This window comes from Vulpes lagopus, chromosome 2, assembly GCF_018345385.1.
Source record: "Vulpes lagopus strain Blue_001 chromosome 2, ASM1834538v1, whole genome shotgun sequence".
Classification (NCBI taxonomy): Eukaryota; Metazoa; Chordata; class Mammalia; order Carnivora; family Canidae; genus Vulpes; species Vulpes lagopus.
In genome coordinates, this window is record NC_054825.1 from 40,710,034 (window position 1) to 40,733,889 (window position 23,856).

Below are 23,856 nucleotides of genomic sequence, written 5' to 3' on the forward strand. Positions count from 1 at the left end.
ACTTACAAGCACTGGAGCACCTAACAGTTTATAATAGAAAAGCAAACACCCCCCAAAAAAATCCCAAGTGCCCATCAGTATTAACTTGGGGAACTATATTGAGATATATTCATATATCACAGAATACTATACAGCAAGCAGTAAACATGGATGAATGAGAGGTATGTGCAACAAACAGTATGAAGGAATTCCAGAAACATCATTTGGAGCAAATGAAGCAAATCTTTAAAGAATATTTAATTCTTATTTACAAAGTCCAAGAACATGCAAAACTGAATAACTCGAATCTAGATACGATATGAGGTAAAGATAAAATATGAGGTAAAGATCTAAAGATATGAGGTAAAACTAGAAGAAAAGCCACGGAACAATAAGTCCCAAATTCTGAACAGCCATGTTCCCTGACAAGAGAGGGAGAGTCCAAGCCTATGAAGGACCTCAAAGACGCTGATGATTTTAAAAAAACACGTAGGTGATATTTCTTATACCTTATACACTGTTTCTGAATTTTCTTTTCTACCTACTCCCTAAGTCTGGGGGAGTACAGCCCAGGCCCTCACACTGAACAGGATAGCCCTCTCTCAGTTGATGGCGCGGCATCCTTCTCTGGCGGGGTCACCCGGCCCGCCCCTTACTGCTCTCTGCCCCCCTACCCTCGCCTCCACCAGCCCTCATGCTCTTTGCCTTGACATTCTCCGTTCTCTCCTCGAGAATGCTTCTCACAATCCACGGGGCTCAGACCCTCCCTTCCTTCAGCTCTCCACCCAGAAGGCGCACACATTCCCAGACTCCCGAGCCCCTACTCCTAAACCCCTGCTCTTCACCCCACTTCAGCCTACTGCACCAGGTACCACTGGCCCTCTCCACTGGCCCTGATGCCTGGCAGGAAGTGGCTCTCCGTATGTATTTCTTGAAGAATTAAATGGATGATTTTGAAGAAAATCATGTCAACAACGAAATGTCCTTGAAAAGAGTAATACATAAAATCCCGAATCATTGGACTAGCTCCTCACCACTTCAGAGAAGCTGGGACTAAGGATTGATTTGGTGTTCTTTAAGGTAGGATTTCAGGAGAGAAAAGCAAATTCTCTGTGATCCATGTGGTCCTGCTTATTCAGAAAATGTTGGCATTTCTAACATGGGATGTGGTCATTCACGTGAGGAAAAGGAGGCCCAGAGGTATCTACTTCTCAGACCCCCAAGGAGGGACCCCCAGACCAGGACAAAGCTAGCTCTCTTGGTGACCGGGCTGGAGCAGCCCACACACTGCTCAGCACCCTTCAGAGGCCTGTGTGGGGCTGGGCAAAAGAGGCTCACAGTCGGCCTCCCCCTCCATCCCTGGGTATAAGCCCACACAGGCTCACGTCTAGTCTCTCCCCGGTGTAGCAAGCAGGTCACCTTCCTTTGCAGAACTGTGAGAAAGGGCTTGACCTGAGGTAGGGAGATGAGGAATGGAGCTGGAGCCCAGCCCAACTCGGCAAACTCTAATGGTGACAGACACCTCAGCAGATCCAGGCATTCGAGTGGCCTTGAACCCTACACCTCCCACCAGGCACACACTTCCTGCTTACAAGCACTGGAGCTTTAAAGAATATTTAATTCTTTAAATATTCTTTAATTCTTTAAATATTCTGCTCATCAGCTGACCTCTTCTCCCACATCCACAAACCCAGATCAAGGCACTGGTGGTCCCATGTGCTCCCATGCTCAGCTTTCCAGGAGGTGGCCAGTAGGCCCCACTCTGACAGACAGGACCTCCATGCCCACCTATGGCCTGGTGTGGCCTGGCCAAGAACAAGGTGACATACCCAGTGGTGTGGTGTTCAGGGCCTGCAGACGTCAGGTGGCATGGGTGCCGCCATACCCAGCCATTGCCCCTCAGGCCTGGGGGAAGAGGACTCAGCCAGCATCGTTAGTCTCCGACAACGTTTCACTATGAATCACTTGAGCTGTGTTTCTGCGCATTTCCTGGAGAAAGCAGAAGTGGAGAGTCAGCTTGCTTCTGCCCTTTACCCAGACATCAACAGAACTGCCTGAGTTCTGGTGATTGACTTGGGCCCTGAAGAAAGGCCACTTAGGGCAGTATGCTCAGTGGTCAAGCAGTGCTAGCTGGGGCCAAGGACAAAGAGGAAAAGCTAGTGAATAGTGGACACAGAATTTAGCCCTGTGCTATCCAGTTGGACTTCTGCTTTTTCCTAGGTCCTACCTATCTTCTCTGAGCCTCTGGTAAAATACAGATAACAGCAGTGTTTAGGTGAATTTAGTTAGAGATGTGTTGAAAGTCCATCCGTGGACACTGCATGGGTTCACGAGCCTCCTCTCTCTCTCAGGCCCAAAGGGAGCTTCTCTTGGATTCCTTCCTCCTCCATCCTCAGACCTAAGTTATTCCAAGAGAGTCCTCCAAGGTTAGATGGCCAGCTGTGGGTAACATTGAAGTCATGATTAAATAAAAAGATAAAGCTCTCTGAAGCAACATCATAATCCTCTTTCCTTCAGGTATATTGGGCTGAATAATTTCCTATACCTATCCATAATGTCATCCATGTAGCATCAGCGAGCATGTCCATGCAAACATAATATCTCCCTGAGCCACACGAGCAAGAGCAGTGGTTAGTGTGAATGCCTGATCCTTAAAAGCTAGCTAATCACCTGTTCCTAGTTCACAATCAACTAATCATTTATAAGTATCTATAAATGAGGAGCAACATCCTTCGTTATGGGAGGCAAAAAGGCTCTGAGATGGGTACAAAAATGAAAACACAGTTGTAATGAAACTCAACTCTTGCCAGGGCAAACTTTCCAGTAGACAGCAGCCAAAATAGGAGACTCTCCAGCTTAGGACCTAGGCCACATGCTCCTGATCCCAGGCCCATTCCTTAGTAGGAGGCAGAAGTACCAGCATTCTTACTTAAGCTTTCATTTCTCGTCCACTGTCCATGGATACAAAGGAAGCTACCCTGGAAGCAGGAAGTCTGGAAGCACAGGAGAGCACCTAGGGTCACCCTAAGACATGCAAGAGTGTATATAACAGCACAAGAATCACCTTGTCAGGCCGGAATGAGTTCCAATTTTTTTAAAGAAACAAAATATCTGGTTATACTATTTCCAAGATCCAGGATACCATATAGTGTGCACCACTGTGGTAAAAGAAATGTTAATTTTCTTGGCAGCTGGGACAAGACTCTTCCCCAGGGAGACCTGCTTTTCTTGACTGAGGAGGATAGGTAATTAGAGGCTGGGCTCCTGGGTTGAAAATCTCAGTTGATATTTTCACTCCTGTACTAAGACAGTTACAGCTTTACATCATTTCTTATTTGTGGGCCAGAACTATCATTTTGCCATAAGGAACAAATCAAGTAATACTTGCAAGTGGATTTTTAAACACTAGAAAGAGCTATACAAATACTGGCTGTTATTATTCAGAAACTTGCCTGTACTCTGACACTGAAGCAGCCAGAGAACTATGAACTGCTCACGTAGGTATGTATTTTTGTTGAAGAGAAATCTGAGATTCTGTGATTTTTTTAATGTCCGAAAATAGCAATTATACTTCTGCTTCCATTTATGACAATGTAACTGTTACAGAACATATCCTCCCACTGAAAGTAACTCTAAATAAATAAGACAACTGTTCCCCTGCAAAGAATAGCATGCAGCAGAAGACTACAGTCCTTGAGATAAGAATAACACAATGAATGGGTGGTGCCCTGGCTTTCTTCTCATGACTACTTCCTGACAAGGTGCAGGCAAGTGGAGGCCCAGGGGCAATAACCTCCCGGAACTAAAAATATGTAAGATGGAATGGGCTGGAATGTTCAGGACAGAGTCCTGGGAAGAATGCGTTTTGTAGGAACTCATCCTGTCTGTCCTTGGCCAGGGGTTGCCTGTGCATGCACAGGGTAAGACTCCGACAGACCTAGAGCACCTAGAGCACCTAGTTCCCAAGGCTGAGAACTGAATGGAAGTAACAGACACTGGGCAGTGTGAGGAAGCCTAGAGTTACAACCCATTCAGATTGGAAAGACCTCACCAAGCATGTTGAGAATTCATCTTACACTCCAGAAAGGCCACACAGAGGAGTAAGAATTGCACTCTAGAGTAGCACCCATGAACTAGGAATAAGTTCAAAATGGAAATAGAAAAGCTCCTAACTCTAGGAAAGGAACAGGGGGTAGTGGAAGGGGAGGTGGGCAGGGGGACGGGGTGATTGGGTGACAGGCACTGAGGAGGGCACTTGACAGGATGAGCACTGGGTGTTGGCAAATTGAACTCTAATAAAAATATATACATTTAAACGAAAAGAAAAAAGAAAAGCCCTAACAAATAATAAAAGCAAACCTGGCAGAAAAAAAAGGAGATGCCAGTAGTTAAACTGCCAACCACAACAAAACTCATCATCCCTTCATGAAAGAAAACACAACGCAGCATCCCTTCAATGTAACATTTACACTCTCCAGTATACAACTAAAATTAGTGGAAATCTGGAGAAAAAGAAAAAGGTGACCTATAACAAGAAAGATAACTGTCAATAGAAACAGATCCCAAGATGAACCTCATGTTGGAAGTATCACCCAAGGACTTTAAAGCAACTATTAGGAATATCTTCAAGGACTTAAAAGAAAGGATAGTCATAATAACTGCAAGGTAGGAAATTTCAGCAAGTAAATGGAATATATAAGAGGATTGGAATGTAGAATATCCAATGGGAAAAAGACAGTCTCTTCCACAAGTGGTGCTGGGAAAACTGGCCAGCTACATGTAAAAGAATGAAACTGAACCACTTTCTTACACCATACACCTAAAATCATAAAAATCCTCAAAGAGAGCACAAGCAGTAAAGTCTCTGACACCAGCCATAGCAACATTTTTCTAGATATGTCTTTTGAGGCAAGGGAAATAAACTATTGGGACTGCTTAAAAATTAAAAGGTTCTACACAGCAAAGAAATAATCAACAAAGTTAAAAGGCAGCCTACTGAATGTAAGGAGATATTTGTAGGGGATCCCTGGGTGGCTCATCAGTTTGGCGCCTGCCTTCGGCCCAGGGCATGATCCTGGGGTCCCAGGATCAAGTCTTGCATCGGGTTCCCTGCATGGAGTCTGCTTCTCCCTCTGCCTATGTCTCTGTCTCTTTCCCTCTCTGTGTCTCTCATGAATAATTAAATAAAACTTTAAAAAAAAATAAGGAAAAAAAATTAAAAAGGAGATATCTGCAAATGACATATTCAATAAAGAGTTACTACTCAAAATAGATTAAGAACTTATACAAATCAACACCCAAAAACCAAACAATCCAATTTATTTATTTTTTTAAAGATTTTATTTATTTATTCATGAAAGACACAGAGAGAGGCAGAGACATGGGCCAGGGGAAGGCAGGCTCCCTGCAGGGAGTCCAATGTGGGACTCAATCCTACGACTCCTTTGCCTGAACCAAAGGCAGATGCTCAACTACTGAGCCAACCAGATGCCCTAATACATAATCCAATTTAAAAATGGGAAGAAGAAATAAACAGACATTTCTCCAAAGAAGATATCCTGATAGCTAACAGACACATGAAAAGATGCTCAACATCTTTCATCATCAGGGAAATGCAAATCAAAACTCCAATGAGATCTCACCTCACACCTGTCAGAATAGTCAAAAACGCAAGAAACAACAGATGTTGGTGAAGATGTGGAAAAAGGGGAAACCTCTTGCACTGTAGGTGGGAATGCAAACTGGTATAGCCACTGTGGAAAACAGTATGGAGGTTCCTCAAAAAGTTAAAAACAGACCCTGGATCCAGTAATCATTCTACTAAGTATTTACCCCCGAAATACAAAAAACACTAATGTCAAGGGATACATGCACCCTTATGTTTATAGCAACATTATTTTCAATAACCAAATTTTGGAAGCAGCCCAAGTGTTCATCAATAGATGAATAGATAAGGAAGATGTGGTATATGTACACAATGGAATGTTACTCAGCCATAACAAAGAATGAAATCTTGCCATTTGCAATGACATGGATGGCACTAGAGAGTATAATGCTAAGTGAAATAAGCAGTCAGAGAAAGACACTGTATGATTTCACTCATATGTGGAATTTAAGAAACAAAACAAACAAGCAAAGAAAAAAGAAAGGGAGAGAGAGAGAGGCAAACCAAGAAACAGACTTCACTATAGAGAACAAACCAATAGTTACCAGAGGGGAGAGGGGTGGGGGACTGGACTGAATAGGTAATGGGAATTAAAGGAGTGCACTTGTTGTGATGAGCACTGGAAGATGTATGGAAGTGTTGAATCACTATATTGTATACCCGAAACTAATATAACATTGTATGTGTTAAATAATGAAATTAGATAAGAGAAGGATAAAAAATGTAAATTTAGAAGCAGAAAGTATATTTGAAATGAAAATTTTACTGATGGCCAACAGCAGAATGATGACTACAAAAGAAAAAATAATAATGAACCTGAAGACCAATCAACAGAAATTTTTCAGTCTGAAAGACTGAGAAGAAAAGATTGAAGAAAAATAAACATGCACTCAGTTGCCTTTGGGACAATATTAAATGGCATAATATATGTGTAATTGAAGTCTCAGAAGGAAAGAAGAGAGTTAAAAAATATTTGAAAAAATGTTTCAAATTTCCAAAGTTTGTTCAAAAGTAGCAAATTGCAGAGACAATAAGCTTAGTAAGCCCCAAGCACAACAAAACCAGAAGAAAAACACACTTAGGTCATCAAACTCCTAATGTTGAAAAACAAATGTTACCTTGAAAACAGAGAAAAGCAATATTATATACAGGGGAACAAAAACACAACTTTAGCAGATGTTTTTTCAGAAAAAAATGGAAGTCATAAGACAATGGAAAAATCTCTCTAGCATGTTAAAAGAAAGAAACAAAGTGTTAATGTATAACTCTTTAGTCAGTGAAATCCTTGAAAATGAGAATTGTTTTCAGATTAATGACAGCTGAAATCATTCATCACGGGAAGACTTGTACTATAAGAAATTCTAAATTTTGAAACTGAAAGGAAAAGATACCAGATGGAAATGTGAATCTACAGAAAGAAGGGAAGAGCACTGTAATGGCAAATATAATCAAACTAGTTAGTTTCTTGTTTTATTTTTTTTTTTTTAAAGACTAGAACTGTTTAAAACAAACAAACAAAAAGCAACATTGTACTTTGGAATTTATGACAACAATCCCAGAAAAGATGAGGGGAGTAAATGGAAACACACTGTTGCAAGCTTCTCACATTTTACATGAAATAGCATTTTATTAACTCTTCATAATAAAATTAAGATAAATTAAGGATCATATTTTATTTATAGCTTTGTGAACAAAGATACCAAGAAAGTCTACATTCAGTTCCAATCAGTAAACACACTGAGCATCTATTCTGTGCCAGATTAGAGCTGGACTCTGGAGAAACAAAGCTTTGTTAAGGTTATTTCCTACAATACTTACTCAAGTGGGAAGGTAGTTCTACCTCAGATGGTGATTAAGGACCACAAGCTACTTTATCCTCTAAAGTCTTGCTGTGGGGGGAGGGGCCAGATGGCGGAAGAGCAGGGTCTCCAAGTCACCTGTCCTCAACAAATTACCTAGAAAACCATCCAATCATCCTGAAAATCTACGAATTCGGCCTGAGATTTAAAGAGAGACCAGCTGGAATGCTACAGTGAGAAGAGTTCGGCTTCTATCAAGGTAGGAAGACGGGGAAAAAGAAATAAAGACACAAAAGGCCTCCAAGGGGGAGGGGCCCCGCGAGGAGCCGGGCTGAGGCCGGGGCGAGTGTCCCCAGGACAGGAGAGCCCCCTCCCGGAGGAGCAGGAGCTGCACCAACCTTCCCGGGGGAAAGGCCTCCGGGGAATTGGAGCAGGATCCCCAGAAAGGCGGGGATGCCCTCGGGCTCCCTGGGACAGTAACAGGCACCTGCGCCCCGGGAGATGCGCCGAGCTCCCTAAGGGCTGCAGCGCGCACGGCGGGACCCGGAGCAGCTCGGAGGGGCTCGGGCGGCGGCTCCGCGGAGGGGGCTGCGGGGCGGGAGCGAATCCAACAGCGCAGGCCCCGGAGCACAGGGCGCCGGGACACAGCCCGGGATCCGGCCTCCCCCAGGGACAGGCAGAGGCCGGGAGGGCCCAGGACAGCAAGGACGCTCCTGCCCCGAGCTGAGCAGATCAGCGGCCCCGCCCGGGAGCCCCCAGGCCCTGCAGACGGAGAGCCCCGGAGCTACTGTGGGAGCTGACTCCAGGGTCCCAGAGCTGCCCCGGCCACTGTGGCTTCCTCCCGGGGCCTCACGGGGTGAACAACCCCCACCGAGCCCTGCACCAGACAGGGGCAGAGCAGCTCCCCCAAGTGCTAACACCTGAGAATCAGCACAGCAGGCCCCTCCCCCAGAAGACCAAGGAGACGGACCAGTTCCAGGGGAAGTCAAGGACTTAAAGTATACAGAATCGGAAGATACTCCCCCTTGGTTTTTTATTTTTTTTCTTTGTTTTGTTTTTTTTTTGTTTTGTTTTGTTTTGTGCTTTTTTTTCTTTCTTCTTGATTTCTGATTGCTTCCCCCACCCCACCCCCCTTTTTTTTCTTTTTTCTCCTTTCTTTCTTTTTCTTTTTCTTCTCTTTTTCCCCCTTTTTTTTCTTCTTTCTCTTTTTTCTTTTTCTCTTTTCTTTCCTTCTCTCTCTTTTTCTCCTTTTCCCAATACAACTTGTTTTTGGCCACTCTGCACTGAGCAAAATGACTAGAAGGAAAACCTCACCTCAAAAAAAAGAATCAGAAACAGCCCTCTCTCCCACAGAGTTACAAAATATGGATTACAATTCAATGTCAGAAAGCCAATTCAGAGCACTATTTTACAGCTACTGGTGGCTCTAGAAAAAACCATAAAGGACTCAAGAGACTTCATGACTGCAGAATTTAGATCCAATCAGGCAGAAATTAAAAATCAATTAAATGAGATGCAATCCAAGCTAGAAGTCCTAACGACGAGGCTTAACGAGGTGGAAGAACGAGTGAGTGACATAGAAGACAAGTTGATGGCAAAGAGGGAAACTGAGGAAAAAAGAGACAAGCAATTAAAAGATCATGAGGATAGATTAAGGGAAATAAATGACAGCCTGAAGAAGAAAAACCTACGTTTAATTGGGGTTCCTGAGGGCGCCGAAAGGGACAGAGGGCCAGAATATGTATTTGAACAAATCCTAGCTGAAAACTTTCCTCATCTGGGAAGGGAAACAGGCATTCAGATCCAGGAAATAGAGAGATCCCCCCCTAAAATCAACAAAAACCGTTCAACACCGCGACATTTAATAGTGAAGCTTGCAAATTCCAAAGATAAGGAGAAGATCCTTAAAGCAGCAAGAGAAAAAAAGTCCCTGACTTTTATGGGGAGGAATATTAGGGTAACAGCAGACCTCTCCACAGAGACCTGGCAGGCCAGAAAGGGCTGGCAGGATATATTCAGGGTCCTAAATGAAAAGAACATGCAACCAAGAATACTTTATCCAGCAAGGCTTTCATTCAAAATGGAAGGAGAGATAAAGAGCTTCCAAGACAGGCAGGAACTGAAAGAATATGTGACCTCCAAACCAGCTCTGCAAGAAATTTTAAGGGGGACTCTTAAAATTCCCCTTTAAGAAGAAGTTCAGTGGAACAATCCACAAAAACAAGGACTGAATAGATATGATGACACTAAACTCATATCTATCAATAGTAACTCTGAACGTGAATGGACTTAATGACCCCATCAAAAGGCACAGGGTTTCAGACTGGATAAAAAAGCAGGACCCATCTATTTGCTGTTTACAAGAGACTCATTTTAGACAGAAGGACACCTACAACCTGAAAATAAAAGGTTGGACAACCATTTACCATTCAAATGGTCCTCAGAAGAAAGCAGGGGTAGCCATCCTTATATCAGATAAATTAAAATTTACCCCGAAGACTATAGTGAGAGATGAAGAGGGACACTATCTCATACTCAAAGGATCTATCCAACAAGAGGACTTAACAATCCTCAATATATATGCCCCGAATGTGGGAGCTGCCAAATATTTAAACCAATTAATAAGCAAACTGAAGAAATACTTTGATAATAATACACTTATACTTGGTGACTTCAATCTAGCTCTCTCTATACTAGATAGGTCTTCTAAGCACAACATATCCAAAGAAACGAGAGCTTTAAATGATACACTGGACCAGATGGATTTTACAGATATCTACAGAACTTTACATCCAAACTCAACTGAATACACATTCTTCTCAAGTGCACATGGAACTTTCTCCAGAATAGACCGCATACTGGGTCACAAATCGGGTCTGAACCGATACCAAAAGATCGGGATAGTCCCCTGTATATTCTCAGACCATAATGCCTTGAAATTAGAACTTAATCACAACAAGAAGTTTGGAAGGACCACAAACACGTGGAGGTTAAGGACCATCCTGCTAAAAGATGAAAAGGTCAACCAGGAAATTAAGGAAGAAGTAAAAAGATTCATGGAAACTAATGAGAATGAAGATACAACCGTTCAAAATCTTTGGGATGCAGTAAAACCAGTCCTGAGGGGGAAATACATCGCAATACAAGCATCCATTCAAAAACTGGAAAGATCTCAAATTCAAAAGCTCACCATACACATAAAGGAACTAGAGAAAAAGCAACAAATAGACCCCACCCCCAGCAGAAGAAGACAGTTAATTAAAATTCGAGCAGAACTCAATGATATCAAGACCAAAAGAACTGTGGAACAGATCAACAGAACCAGGAGTTGGTTCTTTGAAAGAATTAATAAGATAGATAAACCATTAGCCAACCTTATTAAAAGAAGAGAGAGAAGACTCAAATTAATAAAATCATGAATGAGAAAGGAGAGATCACTACCAACACCAAGGAAATACAAACGATTCTAAAAACATATTATGAACAGCTGTATGCCAATAAATTAGGAAATCTAGAAGAAATGGACGCATTCCTGGAAAGCCACAAACTACCAAAACTGGAGCAGGAAGAAATAGAAAACCTGAACAGGCCAATAACCAGGGAGGAAATTGAAGCAGTCATCAAAAACCTCCCAAGACACAAGAGTCCAGGGCCAGATGGCTTCCCAGGGGAATTCTATCAAACGTTTAAAGAAGAAATCATACCTATTCTACTAAAGCTGTTTGGAAAGATAGAAAGAGATGGAGTACTTCCAAATTCGTTCTATGAGGCCAGCATCACCTTAACTCCGAAACCAGACAAAGACCCCACCAAAAAGGAGAATTACAGACCAATATCCCTGATGAACATGGATGCAAAAATTCTCAACAAGATACTAGCCAATAGGATCCAACAACACATTAAGAAAATTATTCACCATGACCAAGTAGGATTTATCCCTGGGACACAAGGCTGGTTCAACACTCGTAAAACAATCAATGTGATTCATCATATCAGCAAGAGAAAAACCAAGAACCATATGATACTCTCATTAGATGCAGAGAAAGCATTTGACAAAATACAGCATCCATTCCTGATCAAAACCCTTCAGAGTGTTGGGATAGAGGGAACTTTCCTCGACATCTTAAAGGCCATTTACGAAAAGCCCACAGCAAATATCATTCTCAATGGGGAAGCACTGGGAGCCTTTCCCCTAAGATCAGGAACAAGACAGGGATGTCCCCTCTCACCACTGCTGTTCAACATAGTTCTGGAAGTCCTCGCCTCAGCAATCAGACAACAAAAGGACATTAAAGGCATTCAAATTGGCAAAGAAGAAGTCAAACTCTCCCTCTTCACCGATGACATGATACTCTACATAGAAAACCCAAAAGCCTCCACCCCAAGATTGCTAGAACTCATACAGCAATTTGGTAGCATGGCAGGATACAAAATCAATGCCCAGAAATCAATGGCATTTCTATACACTAACAATGAGACTGAAGAAAGAGAAATTAAGGAGTCAATCCCATTTACAATTGCACCCAAAAGCATAAGATACCTAGGAATAAACCTAACCAAAGAGGTAAAAGATCTATATCCTAAAAACTATAGAACACTTCTGAAAGAAATTGAGGAAGACACAAAGAGATGGAAAAATATTCCATGCTCATGGATTGGCAGAATTAATATTGTAAAAATGTCAATGTTACCCAGGGCAATTTATACGTTTAATGCAATCCCTATCAAAATACCATGGACTTTCTTCAGAGAGTTAGAACAAATTATTTTAAGATTTGTGTGGAATCAGAAAAGACCCCGAATAGCCAGGGGAATTTTAAAAAAGAAAACCATGGCTGGGGCCATCACAAAGCCAGATTTCAGGTTGTACTACAAAGCTGTGGTCATCAAGACAGTGTGGTACTGGCACAAAAACAGACACATAGATCAATGGAACAGAATAGAGAACCCAGAAGTGGACCCTGAAATGTATGGTCATCTAATATTCGATAAAGGAGGAAAGACTATCCATTGGAAGAAAGACAGTCTCTTCAATAAATGGTGCTGGGAAAATTGGACATCCACATGCAGAAGAATGAAACTGGACCACTCTCTTTCACCATACACAAAGATAAACTCAAAATGGATGAGAGATCTAAATGTGAGACAAGAGTCCATCAAAATCATAGAAGAGAACACAGGCAACACCCTCTTTGAACTCGGCCACAGTAACTTCTTGCAAGATACATCCACGAAGGCAAAAGAAACAAAAGCAAAAATGAACTATTGGGACTTCATCATGATAAGAAGCTTTTGCACAGCAAAGGATACAGTCAACAAAACTAAAAGACAACCTACAGAATGGGAGAAGATATTTGCAAATGACGTATCAGATAAAGGACTAGTTTCCAAAATCTATAAAGAACTTATTAAACTCAACACCAAAGAAACAAACAATCCAATCATGAAATGGGCAAAAGACATGAAGAGAAATCTCACAGCGGAAGACATGGACATGGCCAACATGCACATGAGAAAATGCTCTGCATCACTTGCCATCAGGGAAATACAAATCAAAACCACAATGAGATACCACCTCACACCAGTGAGAATGGGGAAAATTAACACGGCAGGAAACAACAAATGTTGGAGAGGATGCGGAGAAAAGGGAACCCTCTTACACTGTTGGTGGGAATGTGAACTGGTGCAGCCACTCTGGAAAACTGTGTGGAGGTTCCTCAAAGAGTTAAAAATAGACCTGCCCTATGACCCAGCAATTGCACTGTTGGGGATTTACCCCAAAGATTCAGATGCAATGAAACGTCGGGACACCTGCACCCCGATGTTTCTATCAGCAATGGCCACAATAGCCAAACTGTGGAAGGAGCCTCGGTGTCCATCGAAAGATGAATGGATAAAGAAGCTGTGGTCTATGTATACAATGGAATATTACTCAGCAATTAGAAACGACAAATACCCACCATTTGCTTCAACGTGGATGGAACTGGAGGGTATTATGCTGAGTGAAATAAGTCAATCGGAGAAGGACAAACAGTGTATGTTCTCATTCATTTGGGGAATATGAATAATAGTGAAAGGGGATATAAAGGAAGGGAAAAGAAATGTTGGGAAATATCAGGAAGGGAGACAGAACATAAAGACTCCTAACTCGGGGAAACGAACTAGGGGTGGTGGAAGGGGAGGAGGGCGGGTGTTGGAGGGGCATGGGTGACGGGCACTGAGGTGGACACTTGACGGGATGAGCACTGGGTGTTTTTCTGTATGTTGGTAAATGAACACCAATAAAAATTAATAAAAAAAAAAGACAAAAAAAAAAAAAGTCTTGCTGTCATCTGCATCCTATCAGCAAACCAGGAAAGCAAATGGACAAAACACATCTTTGCTCACAAAAGCCCAGCCTGTGAGTAGTAGGCATCACTTTGGCTCACATTCCTTTGTGATAGCACGGCCATACCTAATGCAAGGAAGGTTGGAAAGTGCAGTTCAGCCATGTGCCAGCCTTAATCCTATTATTAGGATTGAATGCATTTTGGTAGTCTCGATCATACTCTCTTCAGAGAGCTTAGATCTACACTTAGGAAAATAAGCAAAAAAGTTGATAATATTTTCCTGATGTTTCAAATAAATCATATTAATTTTATACATGATGCAAAGAAAGTATAAAGAATACAGAATGAAATTAAAATCATTAATATCCTAAATACCCTAAACAACTAAGCAATAAGCCATGTGAGAATAACATCTCATCTTTTTCTGTGTTTACCAAAATATATTTCTTTGGTCTTCATTTTTTTCTTAACAAATGTAAAAACATGCCATAAATTCTGCTTTATAACACTTTCCCATTTCATTATTACAATGTATTTTTTATACCAACTTGAAATCAAGAGAAGGAAGACTGTTTACATAGCAGTGGGACTTTTTTTTTAAACCTGAAGAGAAAGCAATTTCCTTGAATTTTCACGTTCCCTGTGAGGATTATGATAAACTCCAGAAAAAGAAAGGGAATCCAACCAGCAGATTGTACTTCTTGGAGATGGAGGATGAGAATATTGGTGCAAGTAAGAAATAATTCTGCAAGACACCTGGAGCCTGCAGGAGGTGTGGTAGATGCTGATGGTGACAGGAGGAGACTTGGAGTGATAGGGCATCATAAGACTACAAATGATCAGATACTTCTTTTAGTTTTCAAAATAGCTGGAGGGTTGTATTGACATCACACTCAAAAGAAGCTCATTGAGAAGATAAAGAAGAATCAGAAGCTATTATTCAGTCAAACTTAAGCCATTCAACCTACTTCAAACAGCATAATGATTTTCCAGGACCAGGTCTTAAACTGAGTTCTGCAGGCACAAATGATAGAAGAATGCCTTCCTTGAGAAGTATTAAACCCAAGAACAGGTCCTTTAGGCTAAGCTCATTTCTCTTTGGTGGTTGAGAAGGTACAGGCATAACTAAGCATGTGAGCTTCAGTGAGGCACCGGACAAAACCTCTCTTGATTTACATTCATTGTAAATTCTTGATTTACATTACATTGATGATTTACAGAACCTCTCTTGATTTCATTTATCCCTCGCCATCTCTTCGACACCACCATTGAAGCATGCCACGTCGAAGCATGCCACTATGCTTGACACCTAGGGTGATAAGATCCAGTCTGTCTTTGGGAAATTCATAGGCATCACACACCCCATGCACAGCTACACACTTGTCATACCAAAACGGCTTCATTTTAGGGAAGTAGGAATAAACAGCCAAAGCTTCAGTGTAACTCTGAGTGTCTTTATGCCTTCCCACCACTGATGTGGCACTGGTGGAAATGAGGTCCTCTCTAAAGAGGCTCCACTTTTAGGGGAGATAGTCATAGGGTAGCTCTATTTTTAACTTTTTGAGGAACTTCCACACCCTATGACTCAGCACTTGCAGTACTAGGTATTTACCCCAAAGACACAAATGTAGTGATCTGAAGGAGCACCTGCACTCTAATGTTTATAGCAACCATGTCCACAATAGCCAAAATATGTAAAGAAAACAAAACAAAACAAAAACAAACAAAATATGTAAAGAGCCCAGATGTCCATAGATAGATGAATGGATAAAGAAGGTGTGATATATATAATGGAATATTACTCAGCCATCAAAAAATGAAATCTTGCCATTTGCAATGATATGGATGGAACTAGAGGGTATTATCCTAAGTGAATAAATCAATCATAGAAAGAAAATTACCATATGATCTCACTCATATGTGGAATTTAAGAAATAAAACAGAGGAGCATAAAGGAAGGGAGAGAAAAATAAAACAAGACAAAATCAGAGAAGGAGACAAACCATAACAGACTCTTAACTCTAGGAAACAAAGTGAGGGTTGCTGGAGGGGAGGAGGGTGAAAAGATGGGGTTACTGGGTGACTAAGGAAGGCATGTAATGTAGTGAGCACAGGGTGTTGATAAACTGATGAACTGATGACCCCTGCCCCTGATGAACTACTGACCCCTGCCCCTGAAACTAATAATACACTATATGTTAATTAATTGCATTTAAATAAAATAAAAATTAAAAAATAAAGAAATGCTACTGGAACAACATGGGTATCCATGACAAAAATAAATTAATCTTATTAATTTAATCTTTAAAGATTAAATAAATTTAAGATTAAATTAAATAAAGATTAAAATAATTTAATCTTATGGTGTGAGACTCTTATCTCACACCATATGCAAAAAAAAACAAAGAAAGATAAAAAAGAAAAAAAAAGCCCAAAACAAAACAAACAAATAAAACATAAGGTGTTTCTTAGACTGAAAGAGTTAAAGGAGGGATCCCTGGGTGGCGCAGCGGTTTGGCACCTGCCTTTGGCCCAGGGCAGGATCCTGGAGAACCAGGATCGAATCCCACGTCGGGCTCCCGGTGCATGGAGCCTGCTTCTCCCTCTACCTGTGTCTCTGCCTCTCTCTCTCTCTTTCTGTGACTATCATAAATAAATAAAAAATTTTTTAAAAAATGAAAGAGTTAAAGGATCATTATAAATGTTCCTAAGAGAAAGCATTAAAAAATATCTATGGAACCTGAGAGGAGGAAAAGGCTTTTGGATAGGCATTGTTAGACAATGAAAAGGCAAAACACAGACTGGGATTATAATCGCAAAGCATGTATCTGATCAAGGAAGTAACCAGAACATATAAAGAACTCCTTCAAATCAATAATTAAAAGATTTACAACCCAAGAAAAATGTACAAAAGACTTAGATACAAAAAAATAAAATATAAGATATATACCTATACGCATATATGAACATGAGTATATACACACCCAAATATACACAAATCACCAAAGGGTACATGGAAAGTTCTTGATATGATTACTTATCAGGTAAGTAGAAACTGTGGAGGCCAAGAAAATTAAGGCCATTTCACCTCAAGTTTAGCATTAGCACAAGTACAGCCATCGTAGGCCCCTGGGAATGAGCTGAACTTTACAGGAAAAACTGCAGAATGTCCTCGGCAGGGAATCCCATATCAGAAAGACAACAGAGTTCAGAGAATGCCATTTGAAATCTAAAGAAACTCCCCCACCCTTTCCCCCATATTGGAATGGGAAAAAAATTCCTCTACCCCTTCTGAAAATCCCCTAGACCAGCCCATAAAATGCCCAGCTGTAATCCACTTCGGAGTCCAAGCCCCTGCTCTGCTGTGTGGAGTATCCTTGGACCCAAGCTCAAGCTTGTAAATAAACCTTCATGTACTTGCATCAGTGTCGGCTCCTCAGTGGTTTCTCAGATTCGCAACAGAAACTAAACTCACAGTGAGATGCCTGTAGTGGGTGTGCACCCATTACAAAGACTAAAAAAGACTATTACCATTTGAGTAGTGAGGATTTGGAGCAACTGGAATGCTCCTGCATTGCTGGTAGGAATGTATAATGATACCACTACTTTCCTAAACAGTTTAGCAGTTTTTTATAAAGTTACACATATACTTATGTGACTCAGGAATACATTCCTACCTATTTACCCAAAATAAATAAAAGCACATGTCCACACAAAGATGACCTGTGAATGAATATTCATAACAACTTTATTTATAATAGCTAAAAACCAGAAACAACCCAAATGTCCACTAACTGGGTAATGAATAAGCAAATCATGATACATTTACATAATAGAATACTACTTAGCAATAAAAAGACCCTACTATCAATAGACCCTTCAACATGAATGAATCTCACAGGCATTAGTGACTGAATGAAGCTACACACAAAAAGTGCATTCTGTGATTCTATTTATATGAAAAATAACCTATGGTAAAAAAAAATATATATATATATAATATATATATCAGAACAGTGGTTGCCTCTGGAAGGAAGTATGGAATAGGAGGCACAGAGGATTTCCTGAAATGATGGAAATATTTTATGTTTTGATAGAGGTATGGGTTACATACACAAATGGAGTGATTTTTTTAATCATGCCTTTCAATATACATAAAACTTTAGATTAAAAAACAATTAAATAAGTAGGGAAAAAGATATAAATAAACCAAAGATGGCAAAATGCTGATCAAGGTTGAAGTTGAACCATGGGTACATGGGTTCATTATATATAGTTACATTTACTTTATGTATATTAAAGTATTTTCTCTAATGAAACATTTTTTAGAAGAGAAAGAAAGACAGAAGAAGGGAATTCTAAGTATGCCACAAATCAAAACATGCTCTAAATCTCCCATCATGGAAACAGTGTTCTCAGGGGTAAATAGAGGGAAAAATAGAACCAAAGATCCAGAAATGAGCTCAAACACACATGCAAATTTTTAAAGATTTCCTTTACTTATTTGGGAAGGAGGAGGCATGAGTGGGGGGAACGGCAGACAGAGGGAGAGGGAGAAGCAGACTCCCTACTGAGCAAGGATCCTGATATGGGGCTTGATCCCAGGACCCTGAGATCATGACCCAAGCTGAAGGCAAATGCTTAACCAACTGAGCCACCCAGGTGCCCCCACATGTGTCAATTTACTTCTCACATTAGTGGGAAAGGATTAGTAAAAACAATTAGTAAGTGGTATAAGACAACTGGATAGAAATATAAGAAAAAATAAAATTAGATCATTTCTTGCAACTCATTAAAAGCCAAATGAATCCATTGTTTACATGAAAAAAAAATTAAATGCCAAAGGAAAAAATGAAAAGGATTCAAGAAGCATCTGGTAGGTGTATCGTTCTGGAGAGGTGACCAGGAAGCAGGTCAGGAAGCAGCCCTGGGAGATGGCAGGCTCAAAGCCAGGGACCCAAACCTCGAGAGAGAGCCCAAGGAGGGGCCAATGTGAAGATCTAAGGTTCCAGGAGCAGACACCCTGAGCAGTGGGGTGAGGGGTCACAGAGGCTGCTTGTAGGCCTGGGGAAACCAAGAGAAACCAAAGTAAAACATGCAGTTCATTTCAACAGTGCCCGGGGCTATGCCATGGAAGGGATGAACTGCCTTCCGGTCATTGCAGCAGGTTGACCACAGCTGCAGCAGCTGTACTGGGGGTAGGGAGGAAGGAAGGGAAGGTGGTAGAGGAGGAGGGGAGCATCCTGCATTGGTGCGGCATCTAGAACAACTATGGCAAGCCCCAACTGAATCTTGGATTCAGAGCTGGCAGCAGAAGGATGGTGTGGCAAGGCCACAAGACAGAGGGGTGTAGACTTCTAGATGATGGTTCTTTCAAAATTCTACCTAATCCAGGAGGGGCTGCTTTTCCATTTCCAAAGGCCCCATTCAACTCTTACTGGCTACAGAGGACTCACCTGAGGGGAGGGCCTGAGAAGAATTTACCCTGGAGCTTCAGGCTCCTTGAAGACAGCCTGCACCACAAGAGGATGGAAGTGTGGGAGCCGGCTAGCAGAGGGCAAGGAAGCAGAGGGTAGGAAGGCAGAGACATTCAGAGTCCAGGTTCTAGGCCAGGCGGGGCAGGCCAGGCAGGGAAGTCTGGACAGAGCTATGCTCAGCTTTCCCAGGCTGTCACAAGGAAGATGAAGGAGGGGAAGTGGCACTGAAGGGCCTGATATGCACCTGCTGGACCTGACTGTGAAGTAAAGCTAATACCCTGGACAAACACAGAATGAGGACAAGTATACCCTGGCAGTGGTGTCAGGACACAACGCCTTTGACGTCATGGAGGGAGGCTGGGGCAGAGAATGGAGACACAGTTTCTGGAGGCAAGATGTGTCTCCATTGTCCTTAGTGAAGCCTAGAGTAGGGTCTGGATGGGAGGTGTGTCCTCAGCATCCACAAGCAGAAGCCTGGGTACCTCTTCCACAAGCCTCACTGGGTAGGCTTTTGGTTGGAGGTACAGAAAGCAAGTGGCCGAAGTGAGCAGGAGGGGCTGTTCCTTTTGAACCTGCTTCTCGCTGTCTGTATCATTCCACCTGCTTCCCTGGTCCACAGCATCCACCATGGGACACTGCCATCTGTGGCTCCTAAGCATCCTCTCTCATGGGAGGTCAGCCTCCCAGAGACAGATGTTCCCTACCCTCACATCTTCATTTGGATCAGTGAACACTGGGACCAGCCAAATGTGGCCTGGGTGGGACCTGGGAAGTGACTGTCATCGGGTCATTTTGGGCCACCATAGGTCAAGTCCCCCAATTAGAACAATCACTGGAGGCTCACCCTGAGCAAACCTGTCTGCAGCCACATGAGGCGCTGGGGGTGGGAGAGGTGTGGGGAAGGCTGTCTCCTCCTGCATCCTTGCAGCCTCAGGCCAGATGCCCATGCGCCACAAAGGTTACCACACGGCAGCAGGAGACAAAGGTCACTTGAACAGGAGGAGAGAAAGGAACACAGGCACTTTGAATGAGGTGCTGCCGTGTTTGACCCTGGAGGAGGGGAACCAAAGGCCTGCGAGGCTGGGGTTTTGGGGTCCAAAACCATGAGGTTAGAAGCACTCCCTGGGACCTGCAGAGAGGCAGAGTGGAGCAGAGAGAGCAGAGTGGCCTCGTTCCATTCTTGGATGTGTGAGCTCCGTCAAGGTGAGATGCCTCCCTGAGGGAGCCTCCCTCCCAACTCCCGCCAAGATGCCCTGCCCTGAAGTAAAGGAAGGAAGCAGCTTTATGTCCCCAGGGCTGTTCTTTGGGTCCCGCATCCTTTGCTACAGAGTACAGAGCTCATGGACTGCACAGCCACCCCAGGGGCCTCTGTGCTATGGCACAAGCTCTCCTGGACAGCGGCCTTTGGTGACAGGGGAAGCAGCGGAGGCACTGCAGGTGCTGGCCGCACGCTTCAGTAACCCCTTGGCCAGCTGGCCTGTGGCCCCTGTGGGCTCCCCTCAGCCATGGCGGACACGCCCTGCGGAAGGAGGCAGAGCAGATCTGCCTGAGCTCGAGCACTGAACGTCACACAGGGTCCCATCAGAGGCCCTGGGCCCCCTGTGCTGAGGAAGGAGGCTGCAGGACCCTGACACCCTCCTGCTCGACAGCCCCATTCTCAGCAGCCAGGGGACGTCTCAGAGGAAGGGCCTGGCCACGTGTTGCTTGAGGTGGGGGGGGGGGGCAGGCAGGGAAAGGTGATCTAGGGCACTTTATTTAACTGCACTGAGACTGTTCCCTCATCGGAAAATGAAGAAAGCACAGTTCCTTATCGATTTTGCTTGAATGAGAATTAAATAGAATAAATGTGTAAACCAGCAGGTCAGGGCACTCCCATCTTCTCAAAAGTCCTGCCTGGGAGCATTTTGTGGGGCATGCCCACACTGATAATGGTTTAACTATCTTAATCCTTTGCTGCAAAGAACAGGAACGTGCCAGCGTAAGCCATTAACCTGTAGGACTCTGAGTGAGGTGTCTAAGTCCCCTGAGACTCCCTTTCCAGACACATAAATTTAGGGTAATGGGATTTCATTAATAAGAATGTACCTGTGACAAAGTACGATGTTTAACAAGTTGTGAATATTTGTAGTGTAGACAAGCACAAGATGGGACCACTCCCCAACGTAAGGAGAATTCCCCTGGCTGACAGAGGAAGCTAAGGAAAGTGGAAATAGGGAAGAAACGTAAATGCAGCCCTTTCAGGGTATTTGCATATGTGGTCGAAAGCAAAATATATTATGAAAAAGATTACTGCAAAATATACGGGGTTCAGAATGAGGAAGCAGAAGTTGCTTTTTTAATACTGATGTGGTTTTCTGTTCACTTATAAAATTATACCTGCCCAGGGAAGGAAAATTCAGCTTATAAAAACATAAAGATTAGCTTCTCTTTTGCCTGTGGTCATTTTCACCTTTGCCCAAATAATCATTAAGAGTGATTTCTAGTAGATCTTCTCATGGTTGCCATTAGAACTTTAATGCTTCTATTTCAGGGTTAATTTTATACAGTACCTTTAGATCTTCAGAAATGAAAAACAAGAAAATTAGCCACCTTCCTTTATATTCATCTTCCTCTCTCATACTCCTTCTTGACTTGTACTCATATGTTTATTTTATTCTTCTACATGTTTTCTTTCCAACCTTGTTCATCATATTCTCCTATTGCTTCCTGGCAGTTGCTTTTATGACTCAAAATACATTCCTCAGCCATTAGAGACGACAAATACCCACCATTTGCTTCAACGTGGATGGAACTGGAGGGTATTATGCTGTGTGAAGTAAGTCAATCGGAGAAGGACAAACATGGTTTCATTCATTCAGGTAATATAAGAAATAGTGAAAGGGATTTAAGGGGAAAAGAGAGAAAATGAGTAGGAAATATCAGAGAGAGTGACAAACCATGAGAGACTCCTTTTTTTAAAGATTTTATTTATTTATTCATGAGACACAGAGAGAGAGAGAGAGATGCAGAGACACAGGTAGAGAGAGAAGCAGGCTCCATGCTGGGAGCCTGACGTGGGACTCGATCCTGGGTCTCCAGGATCACACCTGGGCTGAAGGTGCACTAAACCACTGAGCCACCTGGCTGCCCCCATGAGAGACTCCTAACTCTGGGAAAGGAACAAGGGGTAGTGGAAGGGGAGGTGGGCAGGGGAATGGGGTGACTGGGTGATAGGCACTGAGGGGCGGCACTTGAGGGGATGAGCACTGGGTGTTATACTATATGTTGGCAAATCGAACTCCAATAAAAAAATACACACAAAAAAAGTACATTCACTTTTTGATTACTAAATTAAGATAGATACAATGAAAGATAAAGATACTGTAAAAGAAAAGATACTAATCTGGTTATTCTTCCTCTCTCAGTCCCTTATTTATGTTTCTTATATTATTGTTTTCATGTTATTGTGGCTTAAAATCTTTCTGTTAGCTAACTACCAGTTACTTACGTGCTTTGTCAATAGGATGGCCCTAAAAACTCGAAAACTAATAAAAAGCATTGACAGTAGTGCACTTTCACACAATATTCACTGGAGAATCAAGAAACATGACTGACCCAGAGAGAAGAAAATTACTCTTGAGTCATTAAAACCTTAAAGTCAAAATATATAAAACTCATCCTTAAATATATTAAAGCAAAGATAATATATACTCAAAATTTACTCATTTCATTAAACTTTGCTCTTTTGCTGCTGAGGTTATTATGTCTGCTGACGGGGAGACACCGCACAGTGATGTGCTACCACACACCTGCCAACTCATGTTGGTATCTTAAAATGGACGATGGTAGAGGAATTTACACCATAGAAACTGGAAAATACTGTAGACAAGGGCTTGATTTGTTGTTTTGGGGATTAGACTTAAGAAAGGGGTGGGGAGGGATGCCTGGGTGGCTCATTGGTTGGGCGGCTGCCCTCCGCTCAGGGCATGATCCCAAGGTCCTGGGATTGAGTCCCACATCAGGCTCCCTGCAGGGAACCTGCTTCTTCCCCTGCGTGTGTTTCTGCCTCTCTCTGTGTCTCTCGTGAATAAATAGATAAATCTTTTTTTAAAACAGAAAGGATGGGAAAATTGTTAATAATGCAGGTTAAATTTAAATTGGTCCATGTCTATAGCCATTACATTGTGAAGAGCATACAAAATTGAAGAAATAGTTTTCTAGGGTTCAAAAACAATTATCCAGTTTGACAAAGTTACTCAAGCCGTTGACAACTGAGGAAAGTTCTGACATATGCAGTGCTAAAGGTGAAAATGGTTTCAATTAATAAATATCATCCGAGAAAGAGTTTAGCAGTAAATTACATATCAGACTTAACGAGCATACATTACTGGGTAAAACACTGTGGATCAGGGCGCAACTCCATTTGTCACATCATGGTGAAACTGACACTCTGGTTTGGCTACAGATTCAAAAATTTGGTGAAAAGTCATAACAGCGTTTTTTGTTTTTTTGTTTTTTTTTTATAACAGCCTTCTGTGAGAATTAATTGGCTAAACGGAATTTGCAATCGAGAATTACGTGCTTTATTATTAATTGTAAGTTGTGTGCTGCTACACATACTTTATATC

At 42.2% G+C, this 23,856-nt stretch overlaps 1 protein-coding gene across 3 annotated transcripts in view; it reads right to left on the minus strand.

Moving 5' to 3' along the window:
• Positions 1–1,915, minus strand: part of WDFY4 (WDFY family member 4) — a 288,429-nt gene extending 286,514 nt beyond the window's left edge. For all 3 annotated transcript variants that reach the window (XM_041743891.1, XM_041743892.1, XM_041743890.1), the window contains exon 1: positions 1,809–1,915. The gene's annotated coding sequence lies outside the window, so the exon portion shown is untranslated. The remainder of the gene's footprint in view (positions 1–1,808) is intronic.
• Between the last annotated feature and the right edge of the window lie 21,941 nt (positions 1,916–23,856).